Source organism: Chiroxiphia lanceolata, chromosome 3, assembly GCF_009829145.1.
Source record: "Chiroxiphia lanceolata isolate bChiLan1 chromosome 3, bChiLan1.pri, whole genome shotgun sequence".
NCBI lineage: Eukaryota > Metazoa > Chordata > Aves > Passeriformes > Pipridae > Chiroxiphia > Chiroxiphia lanceolata.
The window spans coordinates 56761623-56783893 of NC_045639.1; the positions used below are offsets into that span (position 1 = coordinate 56761623).

Sequence of the window (22271 nt, forward strand, 5' to 3'; positions counted from 1 at the left end):
TGACCCCAAATCTGGTCACTGGTTTAATCCTGAGTTTATGAGCAACATATATGAATTAGACATGTATGAATTTAATGCCACTAAAAACACTTTTTACATCTCTACCTCCATTGCCCAGAGGCAGGTGAAAAAAGAACTCACATTATGGATCAAAGAAGGAAAAGTTCTTTCTAGCCCCCAAAAGTAATCACTGTAAACCCTGAAGCATGGGATTAGTATAATATAAATACAGTATATACAATATATATTACACCACCTTTTAAATTCAAACCTCTATTAACTCTCTTGTCACAGATATTAAGCAAATTAAAGTCTTAGCAAGTGTATTCAGTCACAGAATATTATCAATGCATTCTTGGAAAGCACTTCAGAAATTCTATTCTACAAAATAGTACTGCAACTTATGCTTTTAACCTGACAGACCAGAGTATAGAAGATTGATTCATAAAACCTATCATCTACTCCAAGTTACTAATTAAGATCCTAGTTTTTAGGAGATGTTAAGTTACAGAAAAATCTGGCTCATAGAAGGATACTATTTTCCAGAAATATTACAAGTATTTTACTTTTGGAGATTTTAACTGAGGTTGCTGAGAGGTCCCTGGTGTGCAGTACTGGTTCTTCAGTGTCAGATGCATCTTTGTAAATAGGATTATCTGCATTTAAATGTTTTTGGCAATCTGTCTCTTAATGAAGTTATGAGTCACAAGTCTTTTGGCATCCAGAAAATTCAGTACCCAAAATTATAGTGTTTCTGTGGTTTCCCAGTTTCTGACAAGTGCAGTGATGGGGACAGGAGCAACTAGAGTCAGCCTAGATAAGATATTGTCAACAGGAACCCAGCTGATGCTTTTCAAACATGTTTGTAATGGTCATGAAAGTACAACTTCTCTGCCTGGAAAGCAGCTTAAGGTTTTGATTATGAGTTATTGGCATTAGACTGAGACCCATTTGCCAGTCAGATCGTCTCTTGCTGTCATTCCTTGGCTTATGGTCATCCTGGTCCAACAGTTAAGGGGTTCCAGTAGGGAACCAGACTCTGGTAGTCTGCAAGACTCTACTAGATCTACTTATCACCCTGATTTTCAGATGACCTTTGGGCCATTTTTAGTAACAGAGGCAGAGGTCTAGTTAGTGACACTTTTATTCCCAAAGGAGTCATATTTTCTTAATACACTGCTTTAATTTATGTAAATTGCCCAGGTGCCAACATGATGGCCAGTATAGCAGATCTGAAAGAAACAATCAAGGGACAATGAGTAATTGAATGGCTTTGCTTAAATCACTATAAAAAAGTACCTGGCAGAATAACAGACAATTCTATAGCAATAAGCAACACAGAATCTCTTTTATCAGACTTCCTTATCACACACAGTTCAGCAGCTAGTTTGAAAGGCTTTATATACAAAACTAACTAAAAGCAATATTTAACAGAGAGTTATTTTCTATGTCACTGTAAATCATTGTTTAGCTTTATGCACTGAAACAGTGGAACTGAGTCCGTTATTTTCTGATGTTTGGATTTCTACAGTAAAGAATAGATGGCAGAGAACAAAGAGGGCATCTGACAAATATGACAGCCCAACTATTACAGCCCGGAAGGAAAGAAGAAAGGAAGACAGAAAGGGAAAGAAATGGCAGCGCTATGCTAGTAGTTGAGAGGATTTTTTGCAGGCTATACAAGGTAATTGGTTGTAATGTGAATTATGCTTCCCAAGCCAAATGTGAGAGTGCTTAACAGACACAGAGGTCAATTATCTCTTAGTAGAGCCTGCTCAGAGAAAGAGGCTATTGCAATTAAAATACACTATTAAAAATGGTTAGCCATTTTAGTATTTTAAATCACTACCCTTCTCAAAAACCTGTGCATAGTAATTCCTGTCACTGTATGCCTCACGGAATACTCTGTCCTTGGAAGAAAAAAATCATTAAAAATATTATTCCTCTGAGTTTCTTCTGGTATGAGCCTTGGAAATCTGAGGCTACTCAAATAAAGACATCAGAAACTTATTTCTAAGTATTGAATATTGCTCACTTCTAAGTACTGTATATGTTTAATTTATCAAAAAGGGAAATTTAGAGATAAAGAGTATCTAGGGGAAAAAGGTTGTTATTTGCAAATGTGATTCCAGTTCTCAGTGTTGACAATCTGTTATGGTGTTGCAGACTACAGGGCAGTCAGACTCAAGTCAGGACTCCGTTTTGCTTCTCACCTTTAATATGACTGGACTTTGAAATAATTGGTCCTCTTGTATCTCTTTGAAGAACTCTACCTAATTTTTGTGACCTTTATTAAGAAAGTTAGATCGTTTTTGTTATAAACTTTTAAATATAAACTCTATTCAGGGTCATATGACATTTCATTTTGGACAGAAGTAGAATAAGCACTGCTCAAAAACACTGGCAAAAACTGTTTCAAAAGATATCTGATGCAAAAACAGACATACTTTTCTTATAATAGTGCATTTACTTAAAGCAACAGATATTTTTCATGATGTTTGATCCCAGCCTTTTTGAAAAAAGAGCTTTGTCCAGAAAAGTTCATGCCATTCTATGGTGAGTGAAAAACAAGGTGGGGCTCTGCCACTAAAAAAAAATACGATAAAAAGTACTGAAAGTGTTGTTTCACATAAACAAAATGTAACTTCTCATCAAGTAATTAGCACAATAAGAGTAAGAGCTGTGGTAAATGATAGAGATACAACGAGCAATGAGACCCTTTCCCAACTGACACCAATAAATCACAAAGTTCTTTTTACGATGAACATTCTCAGCAAGGCTAAATATAGGATTTATTTAGCTATCACTTGAGAAATCGCTTTGTTTGAGAGCTGCTAGTAGAAACAGGAAGTGATTATTCAAAATCACTAATACAAACATGAAAATACATTCTCTTCAATAAGAAGAAATCTACCCAGCGAATGAACCCTTCTTCATTTTCTAAGTAAAGTCAGTTGAGAGGCAGCATTTCTCCAAAAAGAGTTGGGTTTCCTTCCTTCAAAATACAGAAGATGCTTAAGCTGGACTTCCAGTTCAACACTGTATTATCTTGTCTACATTTTTGTTTGTTTTCTTTGCTATGTTCCCCTTCTGAGAGATAAGTTTCACTGATCTTCAATGAATTTTGTAACAGTGAAATCCATTATTTTACACACAATTTCAAAAACGGTAGCTTTGAGTTTACATTTTCTGCAGCACATTCCAATTTAACATGTTGAATATGCACTTGTCAGAGTATTGCAGCATGCACAAAGATTCTTACAAGCACAATTACCTCTGATGTATTCATGTATTCACAAATACTTCATTCCTTAGCAAAACTCTTATTCTTGCAGCATTTGAAAAATTTATTTTGGAAGACAGTAGTTGTTCACATTTGGGTTTAGGGGAATTTTTTTTCCTTTCTGGAAAGGCAACATTATTTTGAAGATTATTTGGTTCTACTCTAAGGTAAAGGTAAAATCATACTACTAGAAACAACTTCCTAAACGTAAATTTGTGGTGGAATTTCAGACATTGAACATGTTCCTTAAAATCCTCTTATTCAGGCATTTATACTTGGAATATATATACCTGTTGCTTGCTTGCTTACTTATTTGTATAACTAGCTAGGCCTTTGTGATAATTTATTATTTAAGAATTTTATATAGTTTCCTGTGAGTGTTCAACTAGGCCTTATAAACAGAGAAAAACATATAAATAAACTAGAAAACACTACATGTTGGTCCAGCTTCCTGGATCAACATGCCAGCAACTCTCTGGAATATAAGCTAACTAACTAGTGTAGAATCCATTAAAATTTTTGAGAAGTTTTAGCAGACCGTGGTATTTTTCTGGTTCAGACATCTATAGAACTATTTTCTACTTTAATGGTTGACGTCGTCAGCTGCTTTACACATGACCACTTCTCCTGAACACTAGCAGAGAGGTGAAAAGGATCACAATTTTTTTTCCAGCATAGGCTCAATGGCTGTTCAGGACTAACATTTAATAATTGTTGTCTCTGAGAACAATGGAAAACACTATATATTTTTTTCTTCATCATCTGCATTTTTAATTTGCTTTGCAGAACAAGTCTGCAAATGACCCAGGCAGGACTCAAGGGTATTATCCTGAACTACAGAGGCTGTGTTTATCCCAGTAGCAAAGAATATGCAAACAATCTCACGGTTTTCTCCTGTTTCAAAAAGAGGTTAAAATTGTCAGTGCATTGTATGGCTCACAACAGTCATGTTAGACCCCAACAGCACTGACTTCAAGGGCTTGGATGAAAACAGTAAATGGATGAAGATATCTCCTGGAGGAACAAATGAATCTTTGAGGAGACAGAAGGACCCTTAAAATCCTTGATGTCTTTATATCATCCTCTTGCAAGAAAAATACATTGGATACACATAGGCTTATGATAGATACGAGGATATACATAAGGTTAAGACATCCCAAAATTAATCTGGCTAAAACTTTCCTTCTATCCACAGCTGCCTGTGTAACCCAGACTTCCACGATTCCTTGGCTTATTGTAATCCTTTGTAGCATGACACAACAATATGAAAGAGTCTTCTTTTACCAAAACGGTATACACAGTTGAGAAGTCCACTTGCTCAGCATCATAGACCACAGAGGATGCACAGCTCTTGCTGCTCTCACTCTCTGATGAACACAGTCAAATCCAAGGTTTCAGAAACCTTTGCAGAATAGCCTGGCTCACCTACATGACTATCCCTGTTCACAGCCCTGACCTCATTGCCCCAGAGCAAAGAAATTGTTAACCTTGAGAGAGAAACACATTTCCTAAAGACAGGGAACCAGTACATGATGCTGAATTTCATGTCTGGAAGAGATCAAGACACAATAAAATCTCAGCTGTTCCAGTGCAAACAGCTAAACTTACGTTTTGAATTACCTTTCCACCTGTGTATTTCAGGGTCTACATCCCACTAATTTGGTAAAGAATCAGGGAACAAGACAAAGAAAACATTTCTTCCTTCATATTTTTACTAGCCTAGGAACACATTAGAATACTCTAGAAGACCACAAGAGCCTCAGGGAAGGTGGGTGGAAATTTAGTAACACTGAATATTCTCAGTCTAATAATTGTCCTCAAGAGGTATTTCTTACAACTGAAGCCATATCATATTACTTGTTATTTAGTTTGTCTGTTTTGGGAGGATACAAGAGTTGTTTTCTTTGAAGTGCTAGTTGACTACATAGTGTACAATGAAAGTAGTTGAGTTTGCTAATTTGAAATAAGTCCTAAAGACTTTAATATTCCTTGCACTATAGCAACACAGAAAGTCATTCCTATTTAATTAGTTAGGCCAAAGTATTTGCAAAACAATTAAGAATGTAATTTAATTTTGGTGTTTGGTAAACATCCAGGGATTCATTCATTCTGAACTTATGACCTACATGTTGAGTTTACTTTGCAAAGTATCATTAAACCAGTCAGTTAGAACTCACAATTAAAATGCATGACATGGAAAACCTAATAAGTATACAAATTAGAAATATGTGTGGGTTTGTGGGTTTTTTTTAAGTCTTCATAACTTAAGAAATGAACTGTACGGTCAAATCAAAATGGTGTCAAGGAAGTCCCTTTTGAAGGAAGTCCCTTTGAAACATTTCCATAAAGCCTGAGGCATTTAGCTCTTTAAGAAATTATTTTCCATGTTGCATCCTCTTTCCCATGGAAAGACTAATTCAGTGTACAGGTTCCAGTAGGGCATTGTGCCTAGACAAACAGCTTCCACCAGTGCCTTTCAGGGTAGATATAGGAGTGATAGCAGTATCACTGACTATATGCTACAGTCAGCCTGTTCCTGTGAGGAGAAGTTTCAGATGGCAATTGGCAATTCAGCCTAGACACACAGGCACAGCAGCAGCTCATCAGCCACGTCAAAATTATTATGCATCATGCCTACATTACTACACACAAAAAAAAAGCTATGTAAAAGGACACCACATTTACTCTTACAGGGATTAGGAAATACCAGAATTAAGGTTGTCTATCCAACCTTTTTTCTCCTCTTCTGTATATGCATTATGACTGTCTTTACTCACATGTTCATACACTTTTCTCCCCATGGGACTTCCTGGCACAGTCTCTAAATGGGTGATTATTCAAATTTTCATTTCATCTTCCTCATTGGTTATTTGAACTTATTTAATGACTATTAAAACCTGCAGTGATTATAAAATTATTCATCCCTTCCAATTCCTCATTAGGTTACTCACAGTCAGGTCTAAATCCTTCTCAAGCACCAATCTTTTCAACATCCCGAAGGGAAGAATGCATACTAAGAGTCCATCTTATAGCAGAAAAAAAGGAGAGTAAGGCCAAAATTGTCCAAATTGTCCATTAGTTTTCTGTGCCCAACATGAAACATCAATTCATCATGTATTTTACAGTTCTTTATATACTCAAATTATAGTTCCACTCAAGTCTAGATGCAACTATGGGTGCTGAACAAGAGACCTCTTCTCTGCCCACAGTTTCTAATTTTGTTCACTTTTCCCCTTCCACCTTCTGCATTCAATGGGACAGATCATTAAAAGAAGAGGAGCACTCTGAGCACAGCAGAAAAACACAGACTCTTACTCTCAGCTCCCCTTCTGCCTCCTCAGTGGTGAAGTCAGACACTTCACAGACAGATCAAGTATGAGTATTAAAAATCCAAATTATGCTAAAGACTGGGATCAAAGTTACACTTTAAAAACAAAATAAAGTTTCAGCAGGCTATCAAGGTTAACTCAGGTTTGATACTAATAATCATATAAGGGTTTATATGACCTCACCACCAGACCAGCCTCCTGCAAAATGTCAAGACCCTCATTCAAAGAATAAAGAGTCTGGAGCTGCTAAGTAAGGAGATGTAATAATTTTTAAAATTGGCTGAAACTATATTATTTTCCCAGTTTATAAACAGATAAGGTATTTCTACTCATAAAACTCTTGTAATGAACTTTTTTGAAGCATAAACTGAAAGCAGCTTCTTGGATGGTTAATTTTGAGAAAAAGGTAACTGAGAGAATGGTCTTCTAAAGGCACGTCCCAAAAGGCAGTCCCTGCAAGACTCCAACAGATACAGAGAGAAAGAGAATCTCAGGTCTTTAAAAGTTTGGATACACTTGGCTCCAGTGGGACTAATGCCCCTCACTCATATAGAGGGCCCGGTCCCCTGTGGTCAGGCAGACTGTGATGCTGTGCTGCATTTTTTCTTGCAGACATCAGCATGTGCCCATTCTGCCCATACTTGGATCCCTACAGTTCGAGCCCTGAGATTTCCCCAAGCAGAAACTGCCAGGCATCTAACACATATCAAATTCAAGCTTGTTTTCTGTGATATAGCCAGACATTCACAATGGACAAGGCTGAAACCACCAAACCTATTTTACATGTGACCTAAGCGAGAATCCAGCTCTCCAGAGGCAAAAGGCTAGTAAATTAACCTACTGTGTCACCTAACTCTTCACTATTGATTAGTAATTATTCTTTTCAAATGAAACAAGGACATAGGACATAAGGTCATCTACAGTATATCCTGAGAAAAGCCAATGTTTCCCTACATCCTTCCATCCATCACCGTTGAGCACTGACTTGAAAGAAAAAAGTTCTCATTGAAATACAATTAAAAAAGTAATTTAACTCAGTCTGCATAAACCAGGAAAAGCTCGCAGATGTGAGCTAGTTCTGAGACAGACATGACAGGCACAACTATGGTCAATTTTTCTTCAATCTGAAGAAGCCATTGGAAAATTTCATAAAAGAAGCAGTCAATGAATAAATAAAACAACCAGGGACGAGTGGTCCTAGTGATGCCAGTTTACAGCTCACAATTCATACTGTCTCTCTTTGGCCATACTGGCCTCTCTTTGATCATTGCTTTCCTTTTTATCTTTTCCTACATCTGATTAATTGATTGAGAAACATGCTGCTCATACAAATGCACTGATTAAATTGTTTTATTACCTAGAAAAACCCACTCTACCTTCTTTTGAACTATAAATGTTGCAGTTAAAAGAACCATTGAGAAAAGAAATATATCTATATCTTTTAAGGACATAGCATCTCTGAGGGAAGCAGCGGCCCTGTATTGTCCTGTGTGATAACCAATGCTCTATTCTCCAGAAGATTGACTTAGCCTATAGAACTAGCAAATGGAACAGGTGGGACCATGTTCTAAGATCTGAATTTCCAGAAATCCCAACTGAATCTAAATCTAAGATATGTTCCATGTTTTGAAGCTGACACTTATAATGGACTGGATTAATGGAATGAGATCTCAGGTCACAGCCGCACTTTTGGACACCAGAAATTTGTTTTCTTTTCAATCTGTCATAAACACAAGTTTTTCTGCAGTGGCATAAATTCTGTGGTACAAGTTTTGAGCAGACAGAAACATCTCCATCTTTAGGACATTCTTTCTACAACACAGTGGATTGTCAGCTTCCTTGAGGAACTAGTGATATTGCTTTATTTTAAAAAAATAAGAATGGGAGTCAGTTAAAAGTCACCACACAGTTTTCCCATTATTTCAAAAGGTGCTGCTTCACTTCAAACTGAAATATATCATAAGTTTACAATTTCTTCTATGATTTCACAAGACACGAGAATTTCATGCGTAAGTTATATGATTGCACACATAGCATGGGAAATGCACTACACAGTGTTCTCAATACATTAATGCCATAAGTTTACAGTAGCAATTAGAGCACACAGAGTAAAATGTGCATTTGGGTTATATTCTGTCAGTCACTATATTTCAAAGGTAATGAAACTCTTCACATGGTGAGTTTATGATTCTAATATCTTAAATACGTATGAAGTGTATTTTATTTGAAGCCACATGTGACATATAAAAAATGGAGGAATCTAAATTTCAGCACTTTGCCTAAGGCCACAATATGCAGGTATTTTAGAGGTAAGGTTATCATACTACTCAGTTTGGGAACGATTTGGGGTGGGGTTTTTTTGTACAATAGGAATCTCAAAACATACTATATGCATTGGATCCAATTCTCAGCAACTTGGCCTGTTGCTACCAAAGTATTTAACTGAAAAGAACTGACCTAAAAAGAAAGACTGGCCTGAAATGTAGCCAGGTTCCTATCTAATGTGCAAGAAGAGAGGAGTGTATCACTCCTGAAGGTGAAAGCAGAGAGCAAAGCCACCCAGCACAGCAGCCTGCTTGACTCAAGTCAGAACAGCCTCCCTTTTCTATCTTTTAATGTGCTCCATATTTAGCTTTAAATATCGATTCTTCCTTCTAATCTCAAATATAATATTTTTTTTTCTAGTGTACCATAAAAACGATCCATGTCATACCTTTCTCTAGATAACCCAATACTATGTTCTACAGTTCCTATGTAGCATTTCTAAGATCTCTCCTCTATCCACATCATCTTTTGTCTATACACATGGACCATCCTAAACAACTGATTCAGCCAAATACTATTTTTTTTAATATATATCTTTTCAGCAACGTCTTCTCTGTTGCTGCAATAGAAAGTATGTCTTCATTCTTCTCAAGGCTCTTCATTGCCATCCTTGCTTTGGAATGCTTCCCTTCAAGTTTGGAAGGAGCCTTCATAAACACCCAGAAAGTCCACTCTCACACCAGCTCATCCTAAAAAATTTTTTTGTCCTACGAAAAGATCTGGAGAAATTAGTTTGCTGGTATGCTGAAACTGTAATTCACAGCAATATAGCATCATTTCTTCCTTGTCATCTTTTACTTCATCTTTCTGTTGTCCCTGTTTTTATTTAGATTGTGCACACTGCCTAGTGCATCTGGGCCTCACATGAAGCTTCTCTGGTATATATCAGTACATATAACATAAATAATGTTGGCAACTGTTCCACCCTATTTCTGAGGCTGATTCAAATGTAGGACAAAGCATACTTCACTTTTGTTGATTTACACAATCAGATGTTAATGTATCGCATCTTTCAGATTCTGACCAAGTTAATGCAAAATTAAAGCATTCTTCCCATTTTTAAAGTTTAATAGCTTGTCTGATTTCCTTCAATAATATAATTCTGAGTAATGCAAACTTGATCATATAATTTCTTACACAAAATACTTAGGCAAACTTTTGAATGCCTTCCCAGATTGATGTAGGACCTCCTTCCTCTGGCATTTGTTGTAAAGATGCTTTCAGTTTCTCTGCTCATTGAAGCTGAAGTAATCCCAACAGTCTTCTCAGTTCAAAACCTCTGTGGAGTTTTATCATTACCATGATAGCCTATTCAAATTTAAAGTGTTGATTTGTGCTTTCCCTGTAAAGTGTGAAGATTTTTGTTTTTCTTAGTGATAACATTTGTAGTGAGCTATACATATTCAACAGCTTTTAAGAGGAGACAAAGTTTAGGCACAATGGTATCAGGAAGATGACTCTAGAAAAGAACAAGAATCAATTTCTTCAAATATTATTCCTAACACTCTAAATAGTCCTTCTAACATTTTTACATTATTTTAAAATTGTTGCTAGATATTTACATTTCATCATAGTGTTAAGTAAACTTTGAGAATAAACAGACGACACTGTGAAAAGGGAAATACAGGTTAATAGACAGGAAATGTCTTGTCTGTGGATGAAATCAGATTCTTGTTCTTGGTTGCTCTAAAAGAATGAACAACATAAATTCGATCATGACTCCGTACGACTCCTAATGAACAGGTATAAAGATCATAAATAACAAAAAGAACAATTAATTTCATCTGAGAGTTTAAGCAGATAGTGGACATGAAGAGCAAACTGAAACTAGACAGTTACAGCAAACTGAGGCCAAGATATTAGCAGAGCAGTATGAAGACCTTTTTATTGTTTACACTAATGCTTTCTTTGAGCAACCAGGTGTTCTAGAATTGTAAATCCAATACATTTCATGAATGCTAACATCCTCTGGAAAATAACTAGTTTACTAGAGTTGGATTATAAAGAAGTTTATTTCTTTGAAAAGGAATTTTATAGCCAGCAGATTTACTAAATCCTATAGTTCCCTAGAGTGCCATATTTCTCATTTTTTTTTAGAAATTAAACCCAACATTAACATAAAAATGTCAGTGGCTGAGTATGTAAAATAACTTTTTCTTAGAATGCTTTTTTAAAATATGCACATATGAACTAGAATTATAATGGCTTCGACACTATGGATTAACATCATATAAGAGACTACAATTATGTCAAAGTAGCCATTTCACTCTCAGAAGGACAAAGTAGATATTTTTGAATGTATAAGTTAAGTGAACAGTCTGTCATTCATATCTCCACGCATTTCAGTGGCAGGTTTTTTCCCCTCTGGCACTTGTGGTTTCGATGTATCACCCGCCAGGAAAGGACATTGTTCTTGAAGATTTAGCAAAAAAGCACTAAAATGTAACCACAAAAGAAGATTTCAAGTATCATTAAGGATCTGATTTAAACCCACAAAAGCAATGAAATTTAAGAATAAGTCAATTATGATTGACATGTGTCCCTTAACGCATGCTAGATACTGCTTGCTGCACATGCAGGAAGTTATTAAAACCATTTAACAATACATTTTGTGTGATGACAGCCAGATCAAGGAGCACAGTCAACTAAAACAAGAAATAGATAAATTCAAAAATTATGGGAGCTAATTCAGTACGGGGGTGTAATTAAATGTTCAAGTGGTTATGTAAACCTTTGAGGTTCACTTGTCGGACTGTCAGTCACATGGCAACAAGCTGAAGGGACCCTGCAAAGAACCATGACTTTCCCCTTGGCTGCCTACAGTGGGTCCTCCAAACTCAAACACAGATCTCTGCACAGAGGTGATTTTCTGTATAGAAATAGCAGTCACTGCAAATCCTGCTAAAGTTACTGTGAGCTGCAGATGGTTTTGTCTGTAAGCCTGACTTCTGAAAATTTTGTTTGTGGATATTAGCATTTGGTCACCATAAAAATTGGTATTTGGTATCAAGACACTCATGTTGCTTAAAGATAGAAACAGGTGAAGAGAACCTGAAATTTGGATTCTATGGTTTAGAAAACCCTTCAATAACAAGATGAGAGTCTCTTCAAAGATTTCCAGAACAGAGAGAGAAAAAAAGGGAGGGAGGGAACTGAAAGTACTATGTTTCTGGTACCTTACTTGTTTTGCAGGAGGCACAGCTCATTAAAACACACTCAAAATGATGCTGCTAGGAAAGCAGATTTCAAGTGAATGTTAGTGAGGTCTGCAAATCAGAGTTAAATTCTGCAACGCAAGCACATTCACCACCTCCCACAGCCAGATGGGATGTGGTTTAGTAAACATTTTTTTGCTGTGAGACCTAAAGTTACTCACTCAGAGGGCACAGACAGACCAAAGCTCCTCTGGTAGCTCCTTGTCTAAAAGCCACCCAGCCACATTCACATAGCTCCAACTAATGCAATGATCTAACAGCTCTGGCAGGTTGGAGCCTAAATGGGATTAGGACAGCTCTACTTCTATCTGCCTATGTAGAGGTAACAAAGAAGGTATGAAATACAGATTCTTGTCCATATTTTGATATTAAAAAAATTCTGTAACTTTTATCAAAGATTGGCTCCTCTCAATATCACTGTCTTTTCTGTCCCTTTTTTTCTTGATTTTTACTACTTAAATTGCAATTTTTTCAGTACTTCTTTTATTACAGCACCTAAAACAGTAATGGACTGATGGTTCACTTCTGCATTTAGGCTTAATAGGAAGAGAACTACAACTTGTGGTATAAATGGTAAGAATATGCTCTAACTCTTTCCTGGCACATTCCATCCAACAGTACGGAACATCTTGTTATGAATTAATACTCAACCTCATACAAGCATTGTCTCCACATTTCAGTAGGGCACAGAACAGTTACAAAACTTCCCCAAGGTCATTGTGAAGTCTCTGTCAAAACAAGAATAGAACACACATGATTGCCAATTTTTACTTTAGCTATATAATGATTATTTCCCTGACACACAATATCTCTTTATGCATATGCCCTTAGTAATAAAAAATAGGGAAAAGAAATACCTCAGATATATATGACGCAGTCTATAAGCAGAAGTCTCACTAAACAATATGTCTTTCAAATTTTTCCATGAGGCATCAACATCTCTTTAAGGACTTTATCATCGTTACTGACACATAATCATTCCTTGCAGGTGGAAAACATTGTGCTGAGAGATAATTGGGATAGTTATTGGATATGACTCCTCACTGGTTTTAAGGCAGTATTAGGGCATGATTGCATCCTGCTCAAAGAAAAGAATGAATATTCTCTGCATTTATGTCAGATTGAGTGATTTATGGGTATTGTAAGTACCGCACTAGATTATAAGGTCTAACATTATCTGATGGGATGCAATAAAAACTTAAAATATGGATGCTTTCCCCTTAGAGAAGAAAAGCTGGTTTGGCTGTTGGAGTCACAGCTACTGTTGGTTTATCTGGGTGGGGTAATTTAATCTCAGTTTATGTGGAGGAAATTGTCATCTCACATTGCCACACTCACTGTAAAAGGAACAAATATTGTGAAAACCTTTCCTAAACAACTGGGCTTATTAATGAAAAAAATCTGGTATCTGTAAATAAGCACTTTGCTGATACATTTGTGAGCAGTAAATCACTCTTAGGAATCCTATTTTTGGTGGATAGTTTAAATGACTAAGCAAACCTTGGTTCCTCAAATAAGGGCTTGGGTTTCAGATTATGTGGGAGAAAAAGGGGCAGTTGAAGGGAGACACTTCTTCATCCTACAAGATCTTTGAGAGGGAAATCCCTGCCCATAATTGGGGAGGGGAAAATCCCCTACCTAGAGCAAGAAAATTATAGCTTTATACAGCAAAGAAACCTCTACGGAAGCATTAAATTTGCTATTCTTTTTTCTCCAGGATAATATTAGCACATGCTACACATGGACATTCAGGTGTTTTGTTTATTCTAATTGTGTCACACCCAAAGAAGATTAAACAGACAAAACAGTGTGCTCTATGTGAACAGCAGGTGTGAAATACTAAGGAAACAAGGACCCTTTTTTCACGAAAATGAAGGACAGTTCTCTAACAAAGCTAATGTTTTGTCTTTAGTTCAAAACTGGTTTGACCCAAAGCCCACTGGAGTCAAAGTAAGTTTCTTCATTAACTTCAGAGAGTTTTGGATCAAGGCCAGTATTACTCCTGTTGTTAGGGCTCATTGTTTAATTTTAGTAAAAGAAAACTCTTTAATTTCCTATTTTAGAAAAAGAAATTTTAAAAGACCAAGTGTCAGTTGTGTCCATTTTTTTATTAAAACCTTCTTCACTGGATACTTTGTCAGCAGAAGTATAGCATGAGTAAGTCACGGTATATTTTTAAGATTTTTCTCATTCAATGAAAAGGAATGTCAGAAATTAACAGCCCCAAAATTTACACCTCGTGCTATGGAAGGAGGAGAGGGGGAAAAGTAAAGAAACTAGACATACTTTTATTGCCTAGGAAGAACTTTGGCTATTGTTTTGTGGGTTTTTTAATGGGATAGAATGTCACTATGTGCAATACTACAGGGATTTCCAGTCATTGTTTTATATACGGAATTCCCATTGAAGTCAATGGCACTGTTGCATGAAACTCCATGGCAGGATACGGCTGTAAGAGCAATGAATTTTATCCTAATGTAACAAGTCAGATGACTGAAAAGTGATCACTAAGCCAGGTGATGACACCCCTGAAGCTGGATTTCTTTTGAAAAAAATAAGAAAGATATAAGACATCAAGCCCAGACTCCCTCTGCTGTCACTCCACAGCCAGAGAAGCTCAGGTGAAGTGTTTGTAACCTTCTCACTCTCTCTGTCATCTGCTCCCCCCTGAAGTTCCAAGAGCTGAAGAGGAGAAAGCAAGCTCTTCCACTATAAGAGAAAAGCTTCTCTGATGCCAAAATTCCAGTTCCACCTTTCCCCGGACCAAACCAAATCTTGCTGCCAAGATGTCATGCCATATCTGCTCTATTTCACAGATACCTGCCAAAGCAAAACACATAGACCTTTGAAAGATGTAACAGTCACAGAATTTTTTACTTTTGGGTTTTTTTTCATTATGGTCAGCACTTACATGCTGGATCAGCCTTATCTCTGAAAGTCTGGTTTAATGGTAGCAGTTACCATCTCAGCCTAATTCTCAAGTGATCTGTCACCTGAGTCATTAAATTCAAAGTGGTGTCCACCTATTTATTTTTAGTTCTTAATTCATGTGAGTCCTTCACCATGGGATGCAGGGCAGCAATCATGAAATAAGTCCAGAAGAAACATTCTTTTACTGGGGGAAAAACTCAACCAGCTGCACGAGAGACATAGGCTGTTGGCAATATTGCAGGGTGTCCCAGACTTGGCTCATGGCCATGCATATGACTGCCTTTCCAAGTGGCCTTCAAAACCAACCATGTCTAGGCATATTGTGTTTAAGACATCAGTTTCATGGATATGATTTCTCCAAACATTCAGCCTTGTGGCTATTCTCAATTTTCCATCATTACACAGTGCCTGAGGTGATTCTTAAAAACAAATTCTGACGGAAATGTTTTTGTCAGTTTTATGAGGAATGGAAGAACGAAGGATATAGTCTCATTGTAAAAAGAAAAAAGGTGATAACACAGCTCCTGTAAAAATGTCTGATTCTGAGATGTGAAATTTAGCATGGGTCTCTCATGCTTAGTTCCAGGGTAAAAAATAGATTGAGTGATAATAAACAAGAGAAAAATCATACCTGTGCATGTTTGGTAGACAAGTAGCCTGAGGAAGAGTGTTTGTGATATCATCCCATGATAGGGGAGAACGCTTTTAGTCTCTGGAAAATGGGTAGCATGTTATATTGGTTCTCAACAAATCTGAGGTTTGTCCTGTTTCTGCCACTGGCCTCCTGAGTGACACCAAGAAAATCATTTTTCTCTATTTTGTCTCTGCTTCCATAGCTTTAAAATCAGGAAAACATATGCTTACCTTTTTTTTTCTTCTTCTTTTTTCTTCTTTTGTTTTTTTTAAAGATCTCTCAGACTCCTCAATTAAGGATTCAGAAAAGAGCTAGATAGTGTTAGTATTATTATGAATAGCCTAAGTCAACATGGGAATAAAGCAAAAATTATGACTCTACAACTGTACAATTCTCCAGAGTTCAGCCTGGTACAAAATTATTTTGTATAAGAGTACAAAGAAACAAGGTAATAAGGGTACTTTTCTTAAAACCGCCACTGATTTAGGGTACTTCAGACTTATGAAGTCCAGTTTAGATGTTTTCTGTTTTTCATGTTTTCTTCTAATGAGATCAGCTCCACTTCAGGAAACACAGAGGACTGAAAACAACAAAGAATGAAAAACAACATTTTTCAAGTCAATTTTATTTCAAATAATAAGTGGTTTCATTTTATATTAAAAAAACATACTTAGTTGATGTTTTAGGAGATCAAATGTTGTGTCCTTTAGGACTACATCTGCATATGTGTGTATGTATGGACACACATGTGCATCTATATACTTTAATTAATGTTTGGTTCTGTAAAGCATTTAGAAGAAATAAAAAAGAATAAATTCTGGTCTCTCAACTATTTTAACTGACAATATCTCATTAAGTTGAGAGATTAATTTTATTCCATGGGCATGGCAAAAAAAGAAGTCAAAAAGTTTACTCAGACCCAAGGACAACAGGGGAATTGCCTTTTTCAAGAAACATGGCTGTACAAAACTTGCAAAGTTTACGGAATCTTTCTGGTTTATATTGCTTTACAAGATCTGACAGAGGAGTATTGTTTCCAGAAGTGTAACTTTTTAATGTGTTTCCCAGAATTCTGAAAATATAGTATGTAGGTACTAGTGGTCTAAGGGTCATCTGTATCCTGCTGGAATAACTTTACCTATACATGGATAGAAGTAGGTAGTGATATATATAGATGTACTCCTTGGTTTTTTTCCCCCAATAGATTCTTGAGAGTTACACAAAGCTATTGAGATACTAAGGATGTCTTTAGCACAGGATAAGTATGCTTTCAAATCTTTAAGTACTGGAAAAACTTTCTGCTTTGTTGTTTATTATTATTTAGCAGGAAGTACAATATCATTCTTCCCCTGCCTCTTCATTTCACTAAATGCCTCACAGGTAGCAGTGAGAGGAGGTCTGAAATTCTAATACAAACTAACTTGTTCCAGAAGTCTCTTCTCAAGTAAATTATCCTGATCGTTAGTACAGCTTCACATGGTATTTCCATGGACGTAAAGCACACAAGACAAATATTTTAAACTGCTGCTCTCCTGTACTGACCATGTGCAACCAATTGATTGTCAGCTATGCCTAATTATTTCTTATTTTTTAATAATCTGTGAGCTGTAAAGCATCTATCATGGCTGCCACCCAGACTTTTCAATAACATTAAAACGAAGCAAAACAAAAGAGCCCTCAAATATTGATTCAGTAATCTATCTCCCTCCCTCAAGGAAAGCTTGCCTGCCATAAAATTCCAATCAATTGCACACACACAATTATGAAAATATGGGCCTCAAAACTTCATTCAAAAGCCTGATTATGCTAAATATAGATCAACACGTAATTTCTCCTTCCTTTCTATTTTTAAATCATGTTTTTGACAAATGTTGAAGTTATAATGAGTGGTTTAGATTGTTTTTCTTTCTCTTTTGCATCGAAGGGTTTGTGGAGGGTTTCATCGGTTTAATAGCTACGCTTTCTTTATTGCTCCTTTAAAATACTAATAAAAGTGATGAAAAGGCATGAAAAATCATCACTGATTGCATAGGAATTCACTTAAAATACGATCTTTCCTTTGCTCAGTTATCATCTGTGGTGGTGTTTCCTTACAGAAATGGTAAAGGGCTAAAAGTTCTTAATAAAAAACACATGCTTTTCTTTACTCCACCACCACACTTGAATGTATTCCCCTGAGGAAAACTACACCAGGTTAACCACCACAAGGCAGCCTGATGGTAAATTGGATCCATTTTTAAAAATGCATTCCCAGAAGATTCAGTTTAATACGCTGTTTCTGAGAATACCTCTGCGAGATTGTCTTTTCCCTTTGATAGTCTCACTCTTCATATTTGGAAGTAATCTCAGCTGGTGAAAGGCAAGAACAGAAAACACCATTTTGAGACAATAAAGCAACGAAGACCAGAATTACTTAAAATTTAAAAACAAAACCCTGTATATGTTGCATTCAATCTTTTTTTTCTATCTCTGGACATGCAAAATTCTTTGCACTTAACAGAAGGGAAATTGGGTCATTTCCCTTGAAGTATGTAAGAGGCAGTGTTACTGGTCCAAAACTTAAAATATGATAAGGACATTGAGAAGCTTTTATCCATACTTATGGCCAGGTCTTGAATATAATGGACCTTAAGTGAAAAATGTGGTATTAAGGTCTTTTACTTATCTTTTGAAAGTTTTTGTTAATTTGAGAAAATATCCCCACACTTCAAATGGAAATCACTGTGGATTCAGCAGCAGGACTTGTCTTAGGAGAAAAAAATTTTAAACCAGATCTTCCAATTTGCAAATGGCATTTTGGTTTCTGTCAGTGATAATCAATTCCACATAAAACAGCTTCACTTCCTTGTTCAGGAGCAGTGACATAGCCTTGCACATTAAGGGGGGGACAGAGAGGGAGAAAAGGATCTCAATTCAAAGACAGAAAGAGAGGCCTAGAACAAGCATTTGACCTTGCTCTGAAGGAAAAAAAAAAGTGCTAAATGAAATAAAAATAAATAAACTGTGACTGGTGAAATTAGAGTATCAGATCAGCTGGTTTTCTGGCAAAGCTGCTTTCAAGAATGGATGGAGGGACATAACGCCCAACAATATCTTCCCCCATTGTCTATCATGCATGTAGCTTCAAAAGCACACCAGGAAGGGGCTTCTTCATGAAGGTGTTAGGTACAAGGAGGGTTATCAGGTTAGGAAGAGGCTCGTTTTCTTTGTAATTTCTCTCTCACACTGTGAGAGGTTAAAATGGTTAAGCAGTTTTCCTTCACTCCATATTATGGCTCATTCCTACAAGTAATAAAATGAAGGAATTACTTGTAAGGGCAGATATGTCATTATTTTTGCACTCATCCTGACCCCAGCATCTAAAAATACAAAATGCTGGAATTTGTGGAGCAGGTGACATTTTGAAAAAGGGCCTAGGGAAGTCTAATAGTGTAAAGGCTAAATGTACTTGGGAGGTGGGGGAACAGAAATAGAGAGATATCTCTCCTTCTGACCTGGGCCTAACAAGATTGGCCACATAATTCATTTCAATGACTCCTTGTCTGTGCAGTTTACCTCTGGGTTTAGACAGAAACATTTCTCTTTAGCATAATGGATCACAGTGTCAAGTTGCCTACCTTCTGCCTCAGAATGGGGTTAATTTTAGTCTGATCCTCGTGTTGAACACAGAAGGAATATATATGACTCATCGACCTTTGCCAAAAGCATAAGATACATTCCTGAAACTCAAAGACTATCCACTATTCAAGAAGATTTGGCTGCCTAGTATTAATTGTACTGAGCTTTCTTTTAGGTCTCCAGCAGCCTACTGAAGCTGCACAACAAAGTATATAAAATTTCTAAAACACCGTATCACAGTTCTGCAATCTCATTTTTTTCCCTTCTTTTTTTCTTCCTAACAATCTCACCAGTCAAACCAGTCAAAATCAAGTACTTAATTCTGCTTCCACAGGGATACTGCATTATTTCTAATGTATTAACTAGTGTTTATCCTGTAGTGTCTCATCTCTGAGCATGCTAAAGGCTGGAGAATCAGGCATTTGAGCAGGAGTTAAAGAAGAATTAACGCAATGGTGAGCAAAAGGTCTTTTTACTCTTCTTGATTTGAAAGCAGACATGGCTAAATACTGATCACATGAGTAAAATGTCAAGGAGTCTATGAGAAGTCCAGTAAGGATGGCCATGTAGTTTCAGAAAAATTAAGACATTTCTCTGTATTTCCCTTAGTCTTTTTTGTTACAATCAACAAATACCTGCTAATATTGTCTGCCCTTCCACTCAAATCTCCAACTTTCATGTGTAGTCAGGCCACCTACAAAGGTGTAAGCAAAGTATTCAGAGGGCAGAATAGCATAGTCTTAGTAAGGGAATCTTGGACACTTCCCATCTCAGAAGACCTAGGCTTTTTTTTTCACCTTACTTTTTCAGGGTAGATTTGACCAAAGGCTAAAATCCCTGCTATGCTGCAGGTCATAACAAAAAACTCAGGGGCTTTCACACTCAAGGAGCCTGTTGCACACTTTGTTGCTGCAAAACTGAACAGAGTCAAAAGAGCAGATATGTCAAGCAACCTAGTGTCATTTCTTAAGAGGCATCTTTTTACCTACTCAGTGGCAGCCTATGGTGCAGCAGGAAAGACACTTGCAGTTCCCTATGAACATGATCCTATATTTCACACGGCCAGTTCTTCTGCTTCCCCAAAGCATAATGATTCATCAGATTTAGCCAGGAGGCCTACCAAAAAGGATCCAGTCACACACAGCTTCATCATTTACTGCTATATTTACCTTGTCTTCCTTACACCAACGTTTCTTCCCTGCGCCCATCTTTCAAGCATAGAAACCAAGCAGACCAACAACGCTGGGGCTGCTGCAGCTTTGGAAACATGCTTATCTAGCAGTGTCCCTCTTGCCTTTCCTACCTCAGAGAATATCAAAGCCTATCACTTCTTCCCTAGCCTCACAGAGACAGCCCTTTAGTCAAAGCATGGCCACTGCTTGCTGTCAGAGCCAGCTCTCATCAAGGGCAACACCAGTTTTCTGCCACCAAGCCCCTCAGTGCCAACTGCAGTGGAAGACACTGTCACTGCACTGATAATTTTTTTCAGAAGCCTAAGTCAACCCCTTTGAGACACAGAGAGCCTCCTGCTATAGATTGGCATAGTTCCATTAAATTTATGCTGAGTTACACTATTTGCAACCATAAGTCTGTCCTCTTGTGTATCTGAATTATGAAACAGATTTTAGTTACAGTATCCCACATTGCTCCTCAAGTAATAAACCATACAATATTCTCAATCTCCTTAGATGCATGTTTAGTAATACCTTGTAATGTTTTTTTATAGTTTTCCTACCTTCACGAATTTCATTAATTTAACGGTCAATGTCTTTATGATTATTGAAAAACCTCAGATTAAAAATGGTTGGTAAGTTCAGATCAACAGAACTACAAAAGAAAATTGTAGTATTTGATTAAAATACAACTGGTAAAAATAAAGAGGTTCTTGTTTGTTCTCTAGTTATAGCTTTTAACCAGAGCAAATAATCAAATTCCAGATTTTGGATGCATATGAAATGTGACCCCTAATCTAAATGACAAGTAACCTCTAGTATAATGGGATGAAACAAAAAACATAGCTCCAAACAGTCCTAAAATTTGGGGGGTTCTAAATCTGAATTTGAAATTTATGGCTTATGCCTACTCAAATAAACTTCTATTTAAAACCATATTTCAATAAACTTCTATTTTGTAGTTTGAGCCTATTTACGTAGCCCTTTAAAATTGAGTTCTATTTATAGGACCCAAATTCATTTACAGCATCATTTTTTATTATTTTAGGACTAGCTATAACTTTATGTAAAGAAGAACCTTTCTTCAGAAGATACTTTTCCCTTCATCCATGACATAATCTCAGGGATGCAACAGAAATGGTTGCATCATGTGTTTATTATTATAAATAAATCACTTATTGGCAGTGTTTCAAGACAAGAACATATAAGAAAGATGAGTGTGAGAGGGTGAAAATATTTTAGTTACTCTTATTCCCATAATTTTTTCTCTTTTCTTTGTTGTCTTTGTTTTAAATAAATTTAGTATAGTTTATATAAATTAAGTTTAATTGAAGAGTAGTTCATGTTCTCACTGAGTATTTCCCAAAATGGATAAGACTTAAGGCTATTGCTAAAAATTATGATGTTGTAATATGGTGTTCAAAAATATCACCCAAAATGAAATTATCATAATTATTTTTGTAAACATGTTTTCTGCCAGACCATTCTTTTTCAGCAGGATCCATTCTTTATTATCCACTGCCATCAATTTATCCCTGTTCTTTTTTCTCCTTACTCATCTCTTTCCTTTTACCCAAATCCCTGCCAGTCTTTTTCTTTCTATTAGTACCCCTTTCCTCCTGTTTAGGGCCAAAAAACAATGGTGAACTCAGCTGATCCTCAGAGATCAAAAGTATATGTGACTGTGTTAGAGTCACCTTGCAGTATTAGTGCTTTTATAGCTCTTCCTTCTTATCTCCCCATTAGCACTTGAACTATACCTCA

The 22271-nt window shown here is 36.5% G+C and overlaps 1 long non-coding RNA gene across 1 annotated transcript; it reads right to left on the bottom strand.

The window, feature by feature from the left end:
- Positions 1–1138: 1138 nt before the first annotated feature.
- On the bottom strand, positions 1139–16293 carry LOC116784989. Its single transcript, XR_004356336.1, has 3 exons — positions 15715–16293; positions 12804–12880; positions 1139–1232 (listed from the first exon to the last, which is right to left on the bottom strand). It is a non-coding gene; the product is annotated as an uncharacterized LOC116784989 (long non-coding RNA).
- Positions 16294–22271: the final 5978 nt, after the last annotated feature.